We start from the raw sequence: 19,475 nt of genomic DNA, 5'->3' as shown, positions 1-19,475 counted from the left end.
CTCTCTTGTCATTTATAAAAGCTTTACACTCTCATTGGATTGATTTATACCCATTCCTTAACAAATTATACATATAAGAGAAACCAGTCCAGTTTTTATAACTTTTAGCTGTTGGAGACTTTGAATTTATTCACCTAGAACTTGGGAGTCGGTGTCCTCCACATTTATCGTCAGTCCATTGGAAGGAGGACACTGGACATTCAGAGGGGACACTAAGAGAATAAAAGAGATGGGAGGTCTCCCTCAGAATGAAAGCTTCTGAAATTGGCTCATTCCATGGATACGAGGTGGTTAAAGTATTGATGGTTTCTTGTAGAATTTCGTGTCCGGAATATCAAAGGGGAAGTACACCTGGATCGGACTGACGGACGTGTCAGGAGACTGGAAATGGGTGGATGGAACTGATTACAATTCTACACCAAAGTGAGTATGGAACCCCCCACCATCCCCCATGTGACCCCCAACACGACCTCTAGAAAACTAGATCAATAGGTGCCACTGTCAAGGCCATCCAACACCCAGTGCATGGATGCCAAACTGTGCCCCCCCCTCTCATCAGTCACTCATTTGTCACAGTCAATGCCATGGTCACTGCTCAGCCTTGTAACAGGAGGAAGGCGCCCCCATCCCTACAGCAATCCATTGTGCCCAGGGCAGCCACCCCTTCCACCCCCCCCCCGATAAGCCCAAATCAACTGACTTCAATGGAAATAGTCCAATATCTGCTGTGCAACGTTCTTCACCCGATCCATCTGTCATCCATGACATAAAACCTTCTACACTGACACAAGGGACACCTTAATACATAGGGGGGCCCGGAACATGCCTCGCTCTTGGGACCCCTCCTCCCCGTATAAAGACATTTTATTACACTTCAAACTATCTCCAGCTTATGAGGGGATTGAAGATTTATGTTACCTCTGTTGGACCCATTCAGTTACCTCATTTGTTTTGTTGGTAAACAAGATGGTGGAATGGTCTTGTGTTACTGCAGCCCTGAGCTGAGAGTGTACCCGGGGGAAAGAAAGGATGGAGATGAGGGTAGGTGCTCTGTGCCTGGCTGACTGCTGAACTATGAGACCTGACAGGTAGGTGTGTGCTCTGTGCCTGGCTGACTGCTGAACTATGAGACCTGACAGGTAGGTGTGTGCTCTGTGCCTGGCTGACTGCTGAACTATGGGACCTGACAGATAGATGTGTGCTCTGTGCCTGGCTGATTGCTGAACTTTGGAACCTGACAGGTAGGTGTGTGCTCTGTGCCTGACTGACTGCTGAACTATGGGACCTGGACAAGTATATGTGTGCTCTGTGCCTGGCTGACTGCTGAACTATGGGACATGCTTAGTAGATGTGTGCTCTGTGCCTGGCTGACTGCTGAACTATGGGACCTGGACAAGTAGATGTGTGCTCTGTGCCTGGCTGACTGCTGAACTATGGGACCTGACAGGTAGATGTGTGCTCTGTGCCTGGCTGACTGCTGAACTATGGGACCTGACAGGTAGATGTGTGCTCTGTGCCTGGCTGACTGCTGAACTATGGGACCTGGCCAGATGGACGTGTGCTCTGTGCCTGGATGACTTCTGAACTATGGGACCTGACAGATAGATGTGTGTTCTGTGCCTGGATGACTGCTGAATATGGGATCTGTCCCGGTATATGTGTGCTCTGTTCCTGGCTGACTGCCAAACTATGGGACCTGGCCAGGTGGATGTGTGCTCTGTGCCTGGCTGTCATCTGAACATGAGACCTGGACAGGTGGATGTGTGTTCTGTGCCTGACTGACAGTTGAACTATGGGAACTGAGAGGTAGATGTGTGCTCTGTGCCTGGCTGACTGCTGAACTATGGGACCTGGACAAGTATATGTGTGCTCTGTGCCTGGCTGACTGCTGAACTATGGGACATGCTTAGTAGATGTGTGCTCTGTGCCAAGGCTACATTGGCCTGATTTGTCTGCAGTTCAAACTCCCCTCAGTAGGGCAAAGGAATACTATGAGGAGCAGGTTGGACTCTGCCTCTAAACTCATGTGTACTGCTCCGTTGAAGCCCATGGGATGTCACTGAGCTGTGTTTGAGGTTTGTTCCAAAAGTTCCAAATAATGACCATCAACAGGAGCTCCTCCAAAGATGGTGACTATGGAGTCCTTCAAGGTGGAGATGCTCATATGTTTTTCTTAAAGGTGACAATGGAGCTGCAGGTCCTTCAGGGTGGATATACTAATATGTGTGTCTTATAGGTGACCATGGCGCTGTAGGTCCTTCAGGGTGGAGATGCTCATGTGTTTGTCGTGTAGGTGACCATGGTGCTTTGATTGCTTCAGGGTGGAGATACTCTTGTGTTTGTCTTATAGGTTAACATGGTGCTGTAGGTCTTTCAGGGTGGAGATGTTCATGTGTTTATCTTGTAGTTGACCATGGTGCTGAAATTCCTTTAGGGTGGAGATACCCATGTGTTTGTGCTATAGGTGACCATGGCACTGTAGGTCTTTCAGGTGGAGATACTAATGTGTTTGTCTTATAGGTGACCATGGCACTGTAGGTCTTTCAGGTGGAGATACTAATGTGTTTGTCTTATAGGTGACCAAGGTGTTGTAGGTCCTTCAGGGTGGAGATACTAATGTGTTTGTCTTATAGGTGACCATGGCGCTGTAGGTCCTTCAGGGTGGAGATACTTATGTGTTTGTCTTATAGGTGACCATGGTGCTGTGAGTCCTTCAGGGTGGAGATTCTCATTTGAGTTTCTCTTGTAGGAATTGGATCCCTGGACAGCCTGATGAGTTTTATGGTCATGGCCTCGGTGGAGGAGAAGACTGCGCCCACCTGCACAGGGATGGCCGATGGAACGATGACCACTGCTCCCGTGCATACACCTACATCTGTGAGATGGAAATGATCTGAGGAGTAATGGGACACTAGGGGACCTTGTCATAAAGACCACCAAATTCCTACGTTTTCAGTTTCTAGGTCCCATCTGAAGGAACCATTCATGGAGGTTGGAAGTCATAACATACCTCTATGTAGATTCCATTTTCTATCAGTCCATAAAAGTCTACTTTAGGGTAGAGCTCACCATCTGTCTGTAAGCCCCTTCTTTAAATTCCACCAATTTTACAGGTTCTTGCTGCATTCTGCTCGAAGTCACTAAAATTGTGAAGCGACACAAAAGGAATGGAAGAATTATTACCTCCTATAAGTGAGGGTCCAACACTGAGTTCCCGTAATTTGCCCCTGTAGGCAGATAACTGCTTGTGAGTTTCTCCAAAACATTTACAACAACGTGAAGGGTCAACCTAAATGACTCCTCTAAATTACCATCAGCAGCTCAGATTAGGCCCCAGTTAGGAGGGAACAGATGATTTTGCCAAATTTGGTGGGAAAATTACCATTATTCTCTAATTCTGCCATGAGACATTACGGGGTGACGTGATCTTTTATAGCCGGCAGGGTGAAGTGCCCTTGGTGGGAAGCCCCGGGGTTTTCTTCATAAACAAACCCACATCAGGTCTCCATGCTGCGTGACACGGCGTTGGGCAAAGCAAGAATGTTATTGATCAACAGAGCCGGGTGGTTCCTCATGACAGCTCTGACATGGTGATCACATGACTTTGTTTGTAAACAAAGAGTTTGAGTCAAAGGCAAAACGTTTTTTTTTATGTTTTATTTTAGATAATGGAATGGGGGATTATAACCCGTCAGTTATTCTCCAGGAAAAGCTCAGAACTAATGTCCTGATTGGAAGATTTCCCCTCAATTGCTTTTCTGGGGACAAACCAATTTTCACTTTCAAGGATAACGACAAACAGGACCAATAGAGATGTAGCAGAGACAGCAATACAAATGACGGGATCTGATCCCTCTCTCCTCGATCCCAACATACATGAAAAAACGTTTTGCCTTTACTTACACGTGAACATTATTCTGATTGGGTGATTCATAGCTCAGCATTGACCAACCCCCACCGTAAGTAGGTCCTCGTGTTATCCAATGCAGATGCTGAGGAACATGGGCCTCCAGAAATTTGTAGAGACAGAGAGGCATTGGGGTCCACTACAGCAGCCACTCCCCAGAGGAAAGAAGTGGGGAGATTTGTAGAGACATAGAGGGGCATTGGGGTCCACTACAGCAGCCACTCCCCCGAGGAAAGAAGTGGAGAGATTTGTAGAGACATAGAGGGGCATTGGGGTCCACTACAGCAGCCACTCCCCAGAGGAAAGATTTGTAGAGACATAGAGGGGCATTGGGGTCCACTACAGCAGCCACTCCCCAGAGGAAAGATTTGTAGAGACATAGAAGGACATTGGGGTCCACTACAGCAGCCACTCCCCAGAGGAAAGAAGTGGAGAGATTTGTAGAGACATAGAGAGGCATTGGGGTCCACTACAGCAGCCACTCCCCAGAGGAAAGAAGTGGGCAGATTTGTAGAGACATAGAGGGGCATTGGGGTCCACTACAGCAGCCACTCCCCCGAGGAAAGAAGTGGAGAGATTTGTAGAGACATAGAGGGGCATTGGGGTCCACTACAGCAGCCACTCCCCAGAGGAAAGATTTGTAGAGACATAGAGGGGCATTGGGGTCCACTACAGCAGCCACTCCCCAGAGGAAAGATTTGTAGAGACATAGAAGGACATTGGGGTCCACTACAGCAGCCACTCCCCAGAGGAAAGAAGTGGAGAGATTTGTAGAGACATAGAGGGGTATTGGGGTCCACTACAGCAGCCACTCCCCAGAGGAAAGAAGTGGGGAGATTTGTAGAGACATAGAGAGGCATTGGGGTCCACTACAGCAGCCACTCCCCAGAGGAAAGAAGTGGAGAGATTTGTAGAGACATAGAGGGGCATTGGGGTCCACTACAGCAGCCACTCCCCCGAGGAAAGAAGTGGAGAGATTTGTAGAGACATAGAGAGGCATTGGGGTCCACTACAGCAGCCACTCCCCAGAGGAAAGAAGTGGAGAGATTTGTAGAGACATAGAGGGGCATTGGGGTCCACTACAGCAGCCACTCCCCTGAGGAAAGAAGTGGAGAGATTTGTAGAGACATAGAGAGGCATTGGGGTCCACTACAGCAGCCACTCCCAAGAGGAAAAAAGTGGGGAGATTTGTAGAGACATAGAGAGGCATTGGGGTCCACTACAGCAGTCACTCCCAAGAGGAAAGAAGTGGGGAGATTTGTAGAGACATAGAGAGGCATTGGGGTCCACTACAGCAGCCACTCCCCAGAGGAAAGAAGTGGAGAGATTTGTAGAGACATAGAGGGGCATTGGGGTCCACTACAGCAGCCACTCCCCCGAGGAAAGAAGTGGAGAGATTTGTAGAGACATAGAGGGGCATTGGGGTCCACTAAGCAGCCACTCCCCAGAGGAAAGAAGTGGAGAGATTTGTAGAGACATAGAGGGGCATTGGGGTCCACTACAGCAGCCACTCCCCAGAGGAAAGAAGTGGAGAGATTTGTAGAGACATAGAGGGGCATTGGGGTCCACTACAGCAGCCCCTCCCCTGAGGAAAGAAGTGGAGAGATTTGTAGAGACATAGAGGGGCATTGGGGTCCACTACAGCAGCCCCTTCCCCGAGGAAAGAAGTGGAGAGATTTGTAGAGACATAGAGGGGCATTGGGGTCCACTACAGCAGCCACTCCCCCGAGGAAAGAAGTGGAGAGATTTGTAGAGACATAGAGGGGCATTGGGGTCCACTACAGCAGCCACTCCCCCGAGGAAAGAAGTGGAGAGATTTGTAGAGACATAGAGGGGCAGTGGGGTCCACTACAGCAGCCACTCCCCAGAGGAAAGAAGTGGAGAGATTTGTAGAGACATAGAGGGGCAGTGGGGTCCACTACAGCAGCCACTCCCCCGAGGAAAGAAGTGGAGAGATTTGTAGAGACATAGAGGGGCATTGGGGTCCACTACAGCAGCCACTCCCCCGAGGAAAGAAGTGGAGAGATTTGTAGAGACATAGAGGGGCATTGGGGTCCACTACAGCAGCCACTCCCCAGAGGAAAGAAGTGGAGAGATTTGTAGAGACATAGAGGGGCATTGGGGTCCACTACAGCAGCCACTCCCCAGAGGAAAGAAGTGGAGAGATTTGTAGAGACATAGAGAGGCATTGGGGTCCACTACAGCAGCCACTCCCCAGAGGAAAGAAGTGGGGAGATTTGTAGAGACATAGAGAGGCATTGGGGTCCACTACAGCAGCCACTCCCCAGAGGAAAGAAGTGGAGAGATTTGTAGAGACATAGAGGGGCATTGGGGTCCACTACAGCAGCCACTCCCCAGAGGAAAGAAGTGGAGAGATTTGTAGAGACAGAGAGGCATTGGGGTCCACTACAGCAGCCACTCCCCAGAGGAAAGAAGTGGGGAGATTTGTAGAGACATAGAGAGGCATTGGGTCCACTACAGCAGCCACTCCCCCGAGGAAAGAAGTGGAGAGATTTGTAGAGACATAGAGGGGCATTGGGGTCCACTACAGCAGCCACTCCCCCGAGGAAAGAAGTAGAGAGATTTGTAGAGACATAGAGGGGCATTGGGGTCCACAAGAGCAGCCACTCCCCAGCGGAAAGAAGTGGAGAGATTTGTAGAGACATAGAGGGGCATTGGGGTCCACTACAGCAGCCCCTCCCCCGAGGAAAGAAGTGGAGAGATTTGTAGAGACATAGAGGGGCATTGGGGTCCACTACAGCAGCCCCTCCCCCGAGGAAAGAAGTGGAGAGAATTGTAGAGACATAGAGGGGCATTGGGGTCCACTACAGCAGCCCCTCCCCCGAGGAAAGAAGTGGAGAGATTTGTAGAGACATAGAGGGGCATTGGGGTCCACTACAGCAGCCACTCCCCCGAGGAAAGAAGTGGAGAGATTTGTAGAGACATAGAGGGGCATTGGGGTCCACTACAGCAGCCACTCCCCCGAGGAAAGAATTGGAGAGTTTTGTAGAGACATAGAGAGGCATTGGGGTCCACTACAGCAGCCACTCCCCCGAGGAAAGAAGTGGAGAGATTTGTAGAGACATAGAGAGGCATTGGGGTCCACTACAGCAGCCACTCCCCCGAGGAAAGAAGTGGAGAGATTTGTAGAGACATAGAGAGGCATTGGGGTCCACTACAGCAGCCACTCCCCAGAGGAAAGAATTGGAGAGTTTTGTAGAGACATAGAGAGGCATTGGGGTCCACTACAGCAGCCACTCCCCCGAGGAAAGAAGTGGAGAGATTTGTAGAGACATAGAGAGGCATTGGGGTCCACTACAGCAGTCACTCCCCTGAGGAAAGAAGTGGAGAGATTTGTAGAGACATAGAGGGGCATTGGGGTCCACTACAGCAGCCACTCCCCTGAGGAAAGAAGTGGAGAGATTTGTAGAGACATAGAGGGGCATTGGGGTCAACTACAGCAGCCACTCCCCAGAGGAAAGAAGTGGAGAGATTTGTGGAGACATAGAGAGGCATTGGGGTCCACTACAGCAGCCCCTTCCCCGAGGAAAGAAGTGGAGAGATTTGTAGAGACATAGAGGGGCATTGGGGTCCACTACAGCAGCCACTCCCCTGAGGAAAGAAGTGGAGAGATTTGTAGAGACATAGAGAGGCATTGGGGTCCACTACAGCAGCCACGCCCCAGAGGAAAGAAATGGAGAGATTTGTAGAGACATAGAGAGGCATTGGGGTCCACTACAGCAGCCACTCCCCAGAGGAAAGAAGTGGAGAGATTTGTAGAGACATAGAGAGGCATTGGGGTCCACTACAGCAGCCACTCCCCAGAGGAAAGAAGTGGGGAGATTTGTAGAGACATAGAGAGGCATTGGGGTCCACTACAGCAGCCACTCCCCAGAGGAAAGAAGTGGAGAGATTTGTAGAGACATAGAGGGGCATTGGGGTCCACTACAGCAGCCACTCCCCAGAGGAAAGAAGTGGAGAGATTTGTAGAGACAGAGAGGCATTGGGGTCCACTACAGCAGCCACTCCCCAGAGGAAAGAAGTGGGGAGATTTGTAGAGACATAGAGAGGCATTGGGTCCACTACAGCAGCCACTCCCCCGAGGAAAGAAGTGGAGAGATTTGTAGAGACATAGAGGGGCATTGGGGTCCACTACAGCAGCCACTCCCCCGAGGAAAGAAGTAGAGAGATTTGTAGAGACATAGAGGGGCATTGGGGTCCACTACAGCAGCCACTCCCCAGCGGAAAGAAGTGGAGAGATTTGTAGAGACATAGAGGGGCATTGGGGTCCACTACAGCAGCCCCTCCCCCGAGGAAAGAAGTGGAGAGATTTGTAGAGACATAGAGGGGCATTGGGGTCCACTACAGCAGCCCCTCCCCCGAGGAAAGAAGTGGAGAGAATTGTAGAGACATAGAGGGGCATTGGGGTCCACTACAGCAGCCCCTCCCCCGAGGAAAGAAGTGGAGAGATTTGTAGAGACATAGAGGGGCATTGGGGTCCACTACAGCAGCCACTCCCCCGAGGAAAGAAGTGGAGAGATTTGTAGAGACATAGAGGGGCATTGGGGTCCACTACAGCAGCCACTCCCCCGAGGAAAGAATTGGAGAGTTTTGTAGAGACATAGAGAGGCATTGGGGTCCACTACAGCAGCCACTCCCCCGAGGAAAGAAGTGGAGAGATTTGTAGAGACATAGAGAGGCATTGGGGTCCACTACAGCAGCCACTCCCCCGAGGAAAGAAGTGGAGAGATTTGTAGAGACATAGAGAGGCATTGGGGTCCACTACAGCAGCCACTCCCCAGAGGAAAGAATTGGAGAGTTTTGTAGAGACATAGAGAGGCATTGGGGTCCACTACAGCAGCCACTCCCCCGAGGAAAGAAGTGGAGAGATTTGTAGAGACATAGAGAGTCATTGGGGTCCACTACAGCAGTCACTCCCCTGAGGAAAGAAGTGGAGAGATTTGTAGAGACATAGAGGGGCATTGGGGTCCACTACAGCAGCCACTCCCCTGAGGAAAGAAGTGGAGAGATTTGTAGAGACATAGAGGGGCATTGGGGTCAACTACAGCAGCCACTCCCCAGAGGAAAGAAGTGGAGAGATTTGTGGAGACATAGAGAGGCATTGGGGTCCACTACAGCAGCCCCTTCCCCGAGGAAAGAAGTGGAGAGATTTGTAGAGACATAGAGGGGCATTGGGGTCCACTACAGCAGCCACTCCCCTGAGGAAAGAAGTGGAGAGATTTGTAGAGACATAGAGAGGCATTGGGGTCCACTACAGCAGCCACTCCCCAGAGCAAAGAAGTGGAGAGATTTGTGGAGACATAGAGAGGCATTGGGGTCCACTACAGCAGCCACTCCCCAGAGGAAAGAAGTGGGGAGATTTGTAGAGACATAGAGGGGCATTGGGGTCCACTACAGCAGCCACTCCCCCTAGGAAAGAAGTGGAGAGATTTGTAGAGACATAGAGGGGCATTGGGGTCCAATACAGCAGCCATTCCCCAGAGGAAAGATTTGTAGAGACATAGAGGGGCATTGGGGTCCACTACAGCAGCCACTCCCCAGAGGAAAGATTTGTAGAGACATAGAAGGACATTGGGGTCCACTACAGCAGCCACTCCCCAGAGGAAAGAAGTAGAGAGATTTGTAGAGACATAGAGGGGTATTGGGGTCCACTACAGCAGCCACTCCCCAGAGGAAAGAAGTGGGGAGATTTGTAGAGACATAGAGAGGCATTGGGGTCCACTACAGCAGCCACTCCCCAGAGGAAAGAAGTGGAGAGATTTGTAGAGACATAGAGGGGCATTGGGGTCCACTACAGCAGCCACTCCCCCGAGGAAAGAAGTGGAGAGATTTGTAGAGACATAGAGAGGCATTGGGGTCCACTACAGCAGCCACTCCCCAGAGGAAAGAAGTGGAGAGATTTGTAGAGACATAGAGGGGCATTGGGGTCCACTACAGCAGCCACTCCCCTGAGGAAAGAAGTGGAGAGATTTGTAGAGACATAGAGAGGCATTGGGGTCCACTACAGCAGCCACTCCCAAGAGGAAAAAAGTGGGGAGATTTGTAGAGACATAGAGAGGCATTGGGGTCCACTACAGCAGTCACTCCCAAGAGGAAAGAAGTGGGGAGATTTGTAGAGACATAGAGAGGCATTGGGGTCCACTACAGCAGCCACTCCCCAGAGGAAAGAAGTGGAGAGATTTGTAGAGACATAGAGGGGCATTGGGGTCCACTACAGCAGCCACTCCCCCGAGGAAAGAAGTGGAGAGATTTGTAGAGACATAGAGGGGCATTGGGGTCCACTAAGCAGCCACTCCCCAGAGGAAAGAAGTGGAGAGATTTGTAGAGACATAGAGGGGCATTGGGGTCCACTACAGCAGCCACTCCCCAGAGGAAAGAAGTGGAGAGATTTGTAGAGACATAGAGGGGCATTGGGGTCCACTACAGCAGCCCCTCCCCTGAGGAAAGAAGTGGAGAGATTTGTAGAGACATAGAGGGGCATTGGGGTCCACTACAGCAGCCCCTTCCCCGAGGAAAGAAGTGGAGAGATTTGTAGAAACATAGAGGGGCATTGGGGTCCACTACAGCAGCCACTCCCCCGAGGAAAGAAGTGGAGAGATTTGTAGAGACATAGAGGGGCATTGGGGTCCACTACAGCAGCCACTCCCCCGAGGAAAGAAGTGGAGAGATTTGTAGAGACATAGAGGGGCAGTGGGGTCCACTACAGCAGCCACTCCCCAGAGGAAAGAAGTGGAGAGATTTGTAGAGACATAGAGGGGCAGTGGGGTCCACTACAGCAGCCACTCCCCCGAGGAAAGAAGTGGAGAGATTTGTAGAGACATAGAGGGGCATTGGGGTCCACTACAGCAGCCACTCCCCCGAGGAAAGAAGTGGAGAGATTTGTAGAGACATAGAGGGGCATTGGGGTCCACTACAGCAGCCACTCCCCAGAGGAAAGAAGTGGAGAGATTTGTAGAGACAGAGAGGCATTGGGGTCCACTACAGCAGCCACTCCCCAGAGGAAAGAAGTGGGGAGATTTGTAGAGACATAGAGAGGCATTGGGTCCACTACAGCAGCCACTCCCCCGAGGAAAGAAGTGGAGAGATTTGTAGAGACATAGAGGGGCATTGGGGTCCACTACAGCAGCCACTCCCCCGAGGAAAGAAGTAGAGAGATTTGTAGAGACATAGAGGGGCATTGGGGTCCACTACAGCAGCCACTCCCCAGCGGAAAGAAGTGGAGAGATTTGTAGAGACATAGAGGGGCATTGGGGTCCACTACAGCAGCCCCTCCCCCGAGGAAAGAAGTGGAGAGATTTGTAGAGACATAGAGGGGCATTGGGGTCCACTACAGCAGCCCCTCCCCCGAGGAAAGAAGTGGAGAGAATTGTAGAGACATAGAGGGGCATTGGGGTCCACTACAGCAGCCCCTCCCCCGAGGAAAGAAGTGGAGAGATTTGTAGAGACATAGAGGGGCATTGGGGTCCACTACAGCAGCCACTCCCCCGAGGAAAGAAGTGGAGAGATTTGTAGAGACATAGAGGGGCATTGGGGTCCACTACAGCAGCCACTCCCCCGAGGAAAGAATTGGAGAGTTTTGTAGAGACATAGAGAGGCATTGGGGTCCACTACAGCAGCCACTCCCCCGAGGAAAGAAGTGGAGAGATTTGTAGAGACATAGAGAGGCATTGGGGTCCACTACAGCAGCCACTCCCCCGAGGAAAGAAGTGGAGAGATTTGTAGAGACATAGAGAGGCATTGGGGTCCACTACAGCAGCCACTCCCCAGAGGAAAGAATTGGAGAGTTTTGTAGAGACATAGAGAGGCATTGGGGTCCACTACAGCAGCCACTCCCCCGAGGAAAGAAGTGGAGAGATTTGTAGAGACATAGAGGGGCATTGGGGTCCACTACAGCAGTCACTCCCCTGAGGAAAGAAGTGGAGAGATTTGTAGAGACATAGAGGGGCATTGGGGTCCACTACAGCAGCCACTCCCCTGAGGAAAGAAGTGGAGAGATTTGTAGAGACATAGAGGGGCATTGGGGTCCACTACAGCAGCCACTCCCCAGAGGAAAGAAGTGGAGAGATTTGTGGAGACATAGAGAGGCATTGGGGTCCACTACAGCAGCCCCTTCCCCGAGGAAAGAAGTGGAGAGATTTGTAGAGACATAGAGGGGCATTGGGGTCCACTACAGCAGCCACTCCCCTGAGGAAAGAAGTGGAGAGATTTGTAGAGACATAGAGAGGCATTGGGGTCCACTACAGCAGCCACGCCCCAGAGGAAAGAAATGGAGAGATTTGTAGAGACATAGAGAGGCATTGGGGTCCACTACAGCAGCCACTCCCCAGAGGAAAGAAGTGGAGAGATTTGTAGAGACATAGAGAGGCATTGGGGTCCACTACAGCAGCCACTCCCCAGAGGAAAGAAGTGGGGAGATTTGTAGAGACATAGAGAGGCATTGGGGTCCACTACAGCAGCCACTCCCCAGAGGAAAGAAGTGGAGAGATTTGTAGAGACATAGAGGGGCATTGGGGTCCACTACAGCAGCCACTCCCCAGAGGAAAGAAGTGGAGAGATTTGTAGAGACAGAGAGGCATTGGGGTCCACTACAGCAGCCACTCCCCAGAGGAAAGAAGTGGGGAGATTTGTAGAGACATAGAGAGGCATTGGGTCCACTACAGCAGCCACTCCCCCGAGGAAAGAAGTGGAGAGATTTGTAGAGACATAGAGGGGCATTGGGGTCCACTACAGCAGCCACTCCCCCGAGGAAAGAAGTAGAGAGATTTGTAGAGACATAGAGGGGCATTGGGGTCCACTACAGCAGCCACTCCCCAGCGGAAAGAAGTGGAGAGATTTGTAGAGACATAGAGGGGCATTGGGGTCCACTACAGCAGCCCCTCCCCCGAGGAAAGAAGTGGAGAGATTTGTAGAGACATAGAGGGGCATTGGGGTCCACTACAGCAGCCCCTCCCCCGAGGAAAGAAGTGGAGAGAATTGTAGAGACATAGAGGGGCATTGGGGTCCACTACAGCAGCCCCTCCCCCGAGGAAAGAAGTGGAGAGATTTGTAGAGACATAGAGGGGCATTGGGGTCCACTACAGCAGCCACTCCCCCGAGGAAAGAAGTGGAGAGATTTGTAGAGACATAGAGGGGCATTGGGGTCCACTACAGCAGCCACTCCCCCGAGGAAAGAATTGGAGAGTTTTGTAGAGACATAGAGAGGCATTGGGGTCCACTACAGCAGCCACTCCCCCGAGGAAAGAAGTGGAGAGATTTGTAGAGACATAGAGAGGCATTGGGGTCCACTACAGCAGCCACTCCCCCGAGGAAAGAAGTGGAGAGATTTGTAGAGACATAGAGAGGCATTGGGGTCCACTACAGCAGCCACTCCCCAGAGGAAAGAATTGGAGAGTTTTGTAGAGACATAGAGAGGCATTGGGGTCCACTACAGCAGCCACTCCCCTGAGGAAAGAAGTGGAGAGATTTGTAGAGACATAGAGAGGCATTGGGGTCCACTACAGCAGTCACTCCCCTGAGGAAAGAAGTGGAGAGATTTGTAGAGACATAGAGGGGCATTGGGGTCCACTACAGCAGCCACTCCCCTGAGGAAAGAAGTGGAGAGATTTGTAGAGACATAGAGGGGCATTGGGGTCAACTACAGCAGCCACTCCCCAGAGGAAAGAAGTGGAGAGATTTGTGGAGACATAGAGAGGCATTGGGGTCCACTACAGCAGCCCCTTCCCCGAGGAAAGAAGTGGAGAGATTTGTAGAGACATAGAGGGGCATTGGGGTCCACTACAGCAGCCACTCCCCTGAGGAAAGAAGTGGAGAGATTTGTAGAGACATAGAGAGGCATTGGGGTCCACTACAGCAGCCACGCCCCAGAGGAAAGAAATGGAGAGATTTGTAGAGACATAGAGAGGCATTGGGGTCCACTACAGCAGCCACTCCCCAGAGCAAAGAAGTGGAGAGATTTGTGGAGACATAGAGAGGCATTGGGGTCCACTACAGCAGCCACTCCCCAGAGGAAAGAAGTGGGGAGATTTGTAGAGACATAGAGGGGCATTGTGGTCCACTACAGCAGCCACTCCCCCTAGGAAAGAAGTGGAGAGATTTGTAGAGACATAGAGGGGCATTGGGGTCCAATACAGCAGCCACTCCCCAGAGGAAAGATTTGTAGAGACATAGAGGGGCATTGGGGTCCACTACAGCAGCCACTCCCCAGAGGAAAGATTTGTAGAGACATAGAAGGACATTGGGGTCCACTACAGCAGCCACTCCCCAGAGGAAAGAAGTGGAGAGATTTGTAGAGACATAGAGGGGTATTGGGGTCCACTACAGCAGCCACTCCCCAGAGGAAAGAAGTGGGGAGATTTGTAGAGACATAGAGAGGCATTGGGGTCCACTACAGCAGCCACTCCCCAGAGGAAAGAAGTGGAGAGATTTGTAGAGACATAGAGGGGCATTGGGGTCCACTACAGCAGCCACTCCCCCGAGGAAAGAAGTGGAGAGATTTGTAGAGACATAGAGAGGCATTGGGGTCCACTACAGCAGCCACTCCCCAGAGGAAAGAAGTGGAGAGATTTGTAGAGACATAGAGGGGCATTGGGGTCCACTACAGCAGCCACTCCCCTGAGGAAAGAAGTGGAGAGATTTGTAGAGACATAGAGAGGCATTGGGGTCCACTACAGCAGCCACTCCCCCGAGGAAAGAAGTGGAGAGATTTGTAGAGACATAGAGGGGCATTGGGGTCCACTACAGCAGCCACTCCCCCGAGGAAAGAAGTGGAGAGATTTGTAGAGACATAGAGGGGCATTGGGGTCCACTAAGCAGCCACTCCCCAGAGGAAAGAAGTGGAGAGATTTGTAGAGACATAGAGGGGCATTGGGGTCCACTACAGCAGCCACTCCCCCGAGGAAAGAAGTGGAGAGATTTGTAGAGACATAGAGGGGCATTGGGGTCCACTACAGCAGCCCCTCCCCCGAGGAAAGAAGTGGAGAGATTTGTAGAGACATAGAGGGGCATTGGGGTCCACTACAGCAGCCCCTTCCCCGAGGAAAGAAGTGGAGAGATTTGTAGAGACATAGAGGGGCATTGGGGTCCACTACAGCAGCCACTCCCCCGAGGAAAGAAGTGGAGAGATTTGTAGAGACATAGAGGGGCATTGGGGTCCACTACAGCAGCCACTCCCCCGAGGAAAGAAGTGGAGAGATTTGTAGAGACATAGAGGGGCAGTGGGGTCCACTACAGCAGCCACTCCCCCGAGGAAAGAAGTGGAGAGATTTGTAGAGACATAGAGGGGCATTGGGGTCCACTACAGCAGCCACTCCCCCGAGGAAAGAAGTGGAGAGATTTGTAGAGACATAGAGGGGCATTGGGGTCCACTACAGCAGCCACTCCCCCAAGGAAAGAAGTGGAGAGATTTGTAGAGACATAGAGGGGCATTGGGGTCCACTACAGCAGCCACTCCCCAGAGGAAAGAAGTGGAGAGATTTGTAGAGACATAGAGGGGCATTGGGGTCCACTACAGCAGCCACTCCCCAGAGGAAAGAAGTGGAGAGATTTGTAGAGACATAGAGAGGCATTGGGGTCCACTACAGCAGCCACTCCCCAGAGGAAAGAAGTGGGGAGATTTGTAGAGACATAGAGAGGCATTGGGGTCCACTACAGCAGCCACTCCCCAGAGGAAAGAAGTGGAGAGATTTGTAGAGACATAGAGGGGCATTGGGGTCCACTACAGCAGCCACTCCCCAGAGGAAAGAAGTGGAGAGATTTGTAGAGACAGAGAGGCATTGGGGTCCACTACAGCAGCCACTCCCCAGAGGAAAGAAGTGGGGAGATTTGTAGAGACATAGAGAGGCATTGGGTCCACTACAGCAGCCACTCCCCCGAGGAAAGAAGTGGAGAGATTTGTAGAGACATAGAGGGGCATTGGGGTCCACTACAGCAGCCACTCCCCCGAGGAAAGAAGTAGAGAGATTTGTAGAGACATAGAGGGGCATTGGGGTCCACTACAGCAGCCACTCCCCAGCGGAAAGAAGTGGAGAGATTTGTAGAGACATAGAGGGGCATTGGGGTCCACTACAGCAGCCCCTCCCCCGAGGAAAGAAGTGGAGAGATTTGTAGAGACATAGAGGGGCATTGGGGTCCACTACAGCAGCCCCTCCCCCGAGGAAAGAAGTGGAGAGAATTGTAGAGACATAGAGGGGCATTGGGGTCCACTACAGCAGCCCCTCCCCCGAGGAAAGAAGTGGAGAGATTTGTAGAGACATAGAGGGGCATTGGGGTCCACTACAGCAGCCACTCCCCCAAGGAAAGAAGTGGAGAGATTTGTAGAGACATAGAGAGGCATTGGGGTCCACTACAGCAGCCACTCCCCCGAGGAAAGAAGTGGAGAGATTTGTAGAGACATAGAGAGGCATTGGGGTCCACTACAGCAGCCACTCCCCCGAGGAAAGAAGTGGAGAGATTTGTAGAGACATAGAGAGGCATTGGGGTCCACTACAGCAGCCACTCCCCTGAGGAAAGAAGTGGAGAGATTTGTAGAGACATAGAGGGGCATTGGGGTCCAATACAGCAGCCACTCCCCCGAGGAAAGAAGTGGAGAGATTTGTAGAGACATAGAGGGGCATTGGGGTCAACTACAGCAGCCACTCCCCAGAGGAAAGAAGTGGAGAGATTTGTAGAGAAATAGACAGGCATTGGGGTCCACTACAGCAGCCCCTCCCCTGAGGAAATACGTGGAGCTGGGTAGCTGCCAAGTGAGTTCCTGCAATGCGAAGTGCGTGCTGCAATGGATTGCATCGAATTTCTGCCGGACTCGTTCCGCACCAATATAGCTCCGGGTAGTAATCCGCACCAACATGGTGCCGGGGCCCCACCAAGAGAAATTCAATTTACTGATCGTTACACATAGACCCCGCCCCCCCAACCTGATTCTGGTGTCAGCGATGAAGAATATCGGGGCCAATCATGATCAATATGTGTGTATCCTCATAATAGTTGATGGAGGAGAACGGAGATTCTATATTTGTAATAATATTTTTGCTGTTTTGGTAATAAATGATCCTAAAAAATAAAATCTTCTGATGTGACGTTTACCTTCATCTACCGTATGTGGGAGGAGCCCCGAAATATCGCCATTCCAGTTCCACAAACGATCGATCCCCGGAGACCACATCTGTATACACTTCACAGCTCTGCAACAAATGTATAATAATGGGGGAGGGGACATTAGAGTGTAAGCTCCTCTGTACAGAGACTGATGTGACTGTGGGGGAGGGGACATTAGAGTGTAAGCTCCTCTGTACAGAGACTGATGAGACTGTGGGGGAGGGGACATTAGAGTGTAAGCTCCTCTGTACAGAGACTGATGGGACTGTGGGGGAGGGGACATTAGAGTGTCAGCTCCTCTGGCACAGAGACTGATGGGACTGTGGGGGAGGGGACATTAGAGTGTCAGCTCCTCTGTACAGAGACTGATGTGACTATGGGGGAGGGGACATTAGAGTGTCAGCTCCTCTGGCACAGAGACTGATGGGACTGTGGGGGAGGGGACATTAGAGTGTCAGCTCCTCTGTACAGAGACTGATGTGACTATGGGGGAGGGGACATTAGAGTGTCAGCTCCTCTGTACAGAGACTGATGTGACTATGGGGAGGGGACATTAGAGTGTAAGCTCCTCTGGTACAGAGACTGATGGGACTGTGGGGGAGGGGACATTAGAGTGTCAGCTCCTCTGTACAGAGACTGATGTGACTATGGGGGAGGGGACATTAGAGTGTCAGCTCCTCTGTACAGAGACTGATGGGACTGTGGGGGAGGGGACATTAGAGTGTAAGCTCCTCTGTACAGAGACTGATGGGACTGCGGGGGAGGGGACATTAGAGTGCAAGCTCCTCTGTACAGAGACTGATGGGACTGCGGGGGAGGGGACATTAGACCGTCAGCTCTTCTTGTACAGAGACTGATGGGACTGCGGGGGAGGGGACATTAGAGTGTAAGCTCCTCTGGTACAGAGACTGATGGGACTGTGGGGGAGGGGACATTAGAGCGTAAGCTCCTCTGGTACAGAGACTGATGTGACTGCGGGGGAGGGGACATTAGAGCGTCAGCTCCTCTGGTACAGAGACTGATGTGACTGTGGGGGAGGGGACATTAGAGTGTCAGCTCCTCTGGTACAGAGACTGATGTGACTGCGGGGGAGGGGACATTAGAGTGTAAGCTCCTCTCTACAGAGACTGATGGGACTGCGGGGGAGGGGACATTAGAGCGTAAGCTCCTCTGGTACAGAGACTGATGTGATTGTGGGGGAGGGGACATTAGAGCGTAAGCTCCTCTGGTACAGAGACTGATGTGACTGTGGGGGAGGGGACATTAGAGCGTAAGCTCCTCTGGTACAGAGACTGATGTGACTGCGGGGGAGGGGACATTAGAGCGTAAGCTCCTCTGGTACAGAGACTGATGGGATTGTGGGGGAGGGGACATTAGAGTGTCAGCTCCTCTGGCACAGAGACTGATGGGACTGTGGGGGAGGGGACATTAGAGTGTCAGCTCCTCTGGCACAGAGACTGATGGGACTGTGGGGGAGGGGACATTAGAGTGTCAGCTCCTCTGGCACAGAGACTGATGGGACTGTGGGGGAGGGGACATTAGAGTGTCAGCTCCTCTGGCACAGAGACTGATGGGACTGTGGGGGAGGGGACATTAGAGTGTCAGCTCCTCTGTACAGAGACTGATGGGACTGTGGGGGAGGGGACATTAGAGTGTCAGCTCCTCTGTACAGAGACTGATGGGACTGTGGGGGAGGGGACATTAGAGTGTCAGCTCCTCTGTACAGAGACTGATGTGACTGTGGGGGAGGGGACATTAGAGTGTCAGCTCCTCTGTACAGAGACTGATGGGACTGTGGGGGAGGGGACATTAGACTGTCAGCTCCTCTGTACAGAGACTGATGGGACTGGCTCAGTGTTACTTGCAGTATGTAGTACAGAGGGAGGACACGTCTGTAGACAGCCATGATGGAGGACTTGCTGGCCTTGTACTGAGCTCCATCTATAATGTGTCTTCTGGATAGAATGTACTTTGGTGCTCATCGCTGGTCTTGCAATGTGGATGAACTGTCATGGCCGCCACCTCTGCCTCCACAGAGTTCTCATGGTTGGAAGTTGTTGGCTATCAGTAGTCAGGGGTCATCCTGGTCACGTAGAAGAACATCCACTTGTGGGACCTCTCACCTCTCCATGCATCCTGGGAAGCGGAAGCAGATAAGGAACATTGGGGAGAAATCTGCACAGTAAGGTGAATTGTGATGGAAAACAGGAAGCTGGGATGACAGTTGTAGATGGATGACCGGGAAGGAGAAGACAACATCCCTCATATCTGGAGGGGACACGCCACACACAGGCAGGGAAGAGTATGGGATGGTAACTAGAAGAAATGATCAGGAGGGACGGAAGACATGCTGCAAAATCCATCCACCCCGGAGGGCCCAGGGGTAACGCATGGTTCAACCAGACACTGGAGGTCATTCTAGACCCTCAGGGTGGGGGGCTGACTAATAATAGGA

At 51.7% G+C, this 19,475-nt stretch overlaps 1 long non-coding RNA gene across 1 annotated transcript; it reads left to right on the top strand.

Annotated features, from left to right (window-relative positions):
- Positions 1 to 318: 318 nt before the first annotated feature.
- LOC149437964 (uncharacterized) lies at positions 319 to 3,068 on the top strand. The gene is made up of 2 exons (XR_016307976.1): positions 319 to 423; positions 2,750 to 3,068. It is a non-coding gene; the product is annotated as an uncharacterized LOC149437964 (long non-coding RNA).
- The last annotated feature ends 16,407 nt before the right edge of the window (positions 3,069 to 19,475 follow it).

Source organism: Staurois parvus, unplaced genomic scaffold (genome assembly GCF_062004578.1).
Source record: "Staurois parvus isolate SC_StPar_1 unplaced genomic scaffold, SC_StPar_1.0 ptg001238l, whole genome shotgun sequence".
NCBI lineage: Eukaryota > Metazoa > Chordata > Amphibia > Anura > Ranidae > Staurois > Staurois parvus.
Note: the sequence above shows the minus strand (reverse complement) of the source record. Positions and strands in the feature narration are given on the sequence as shown.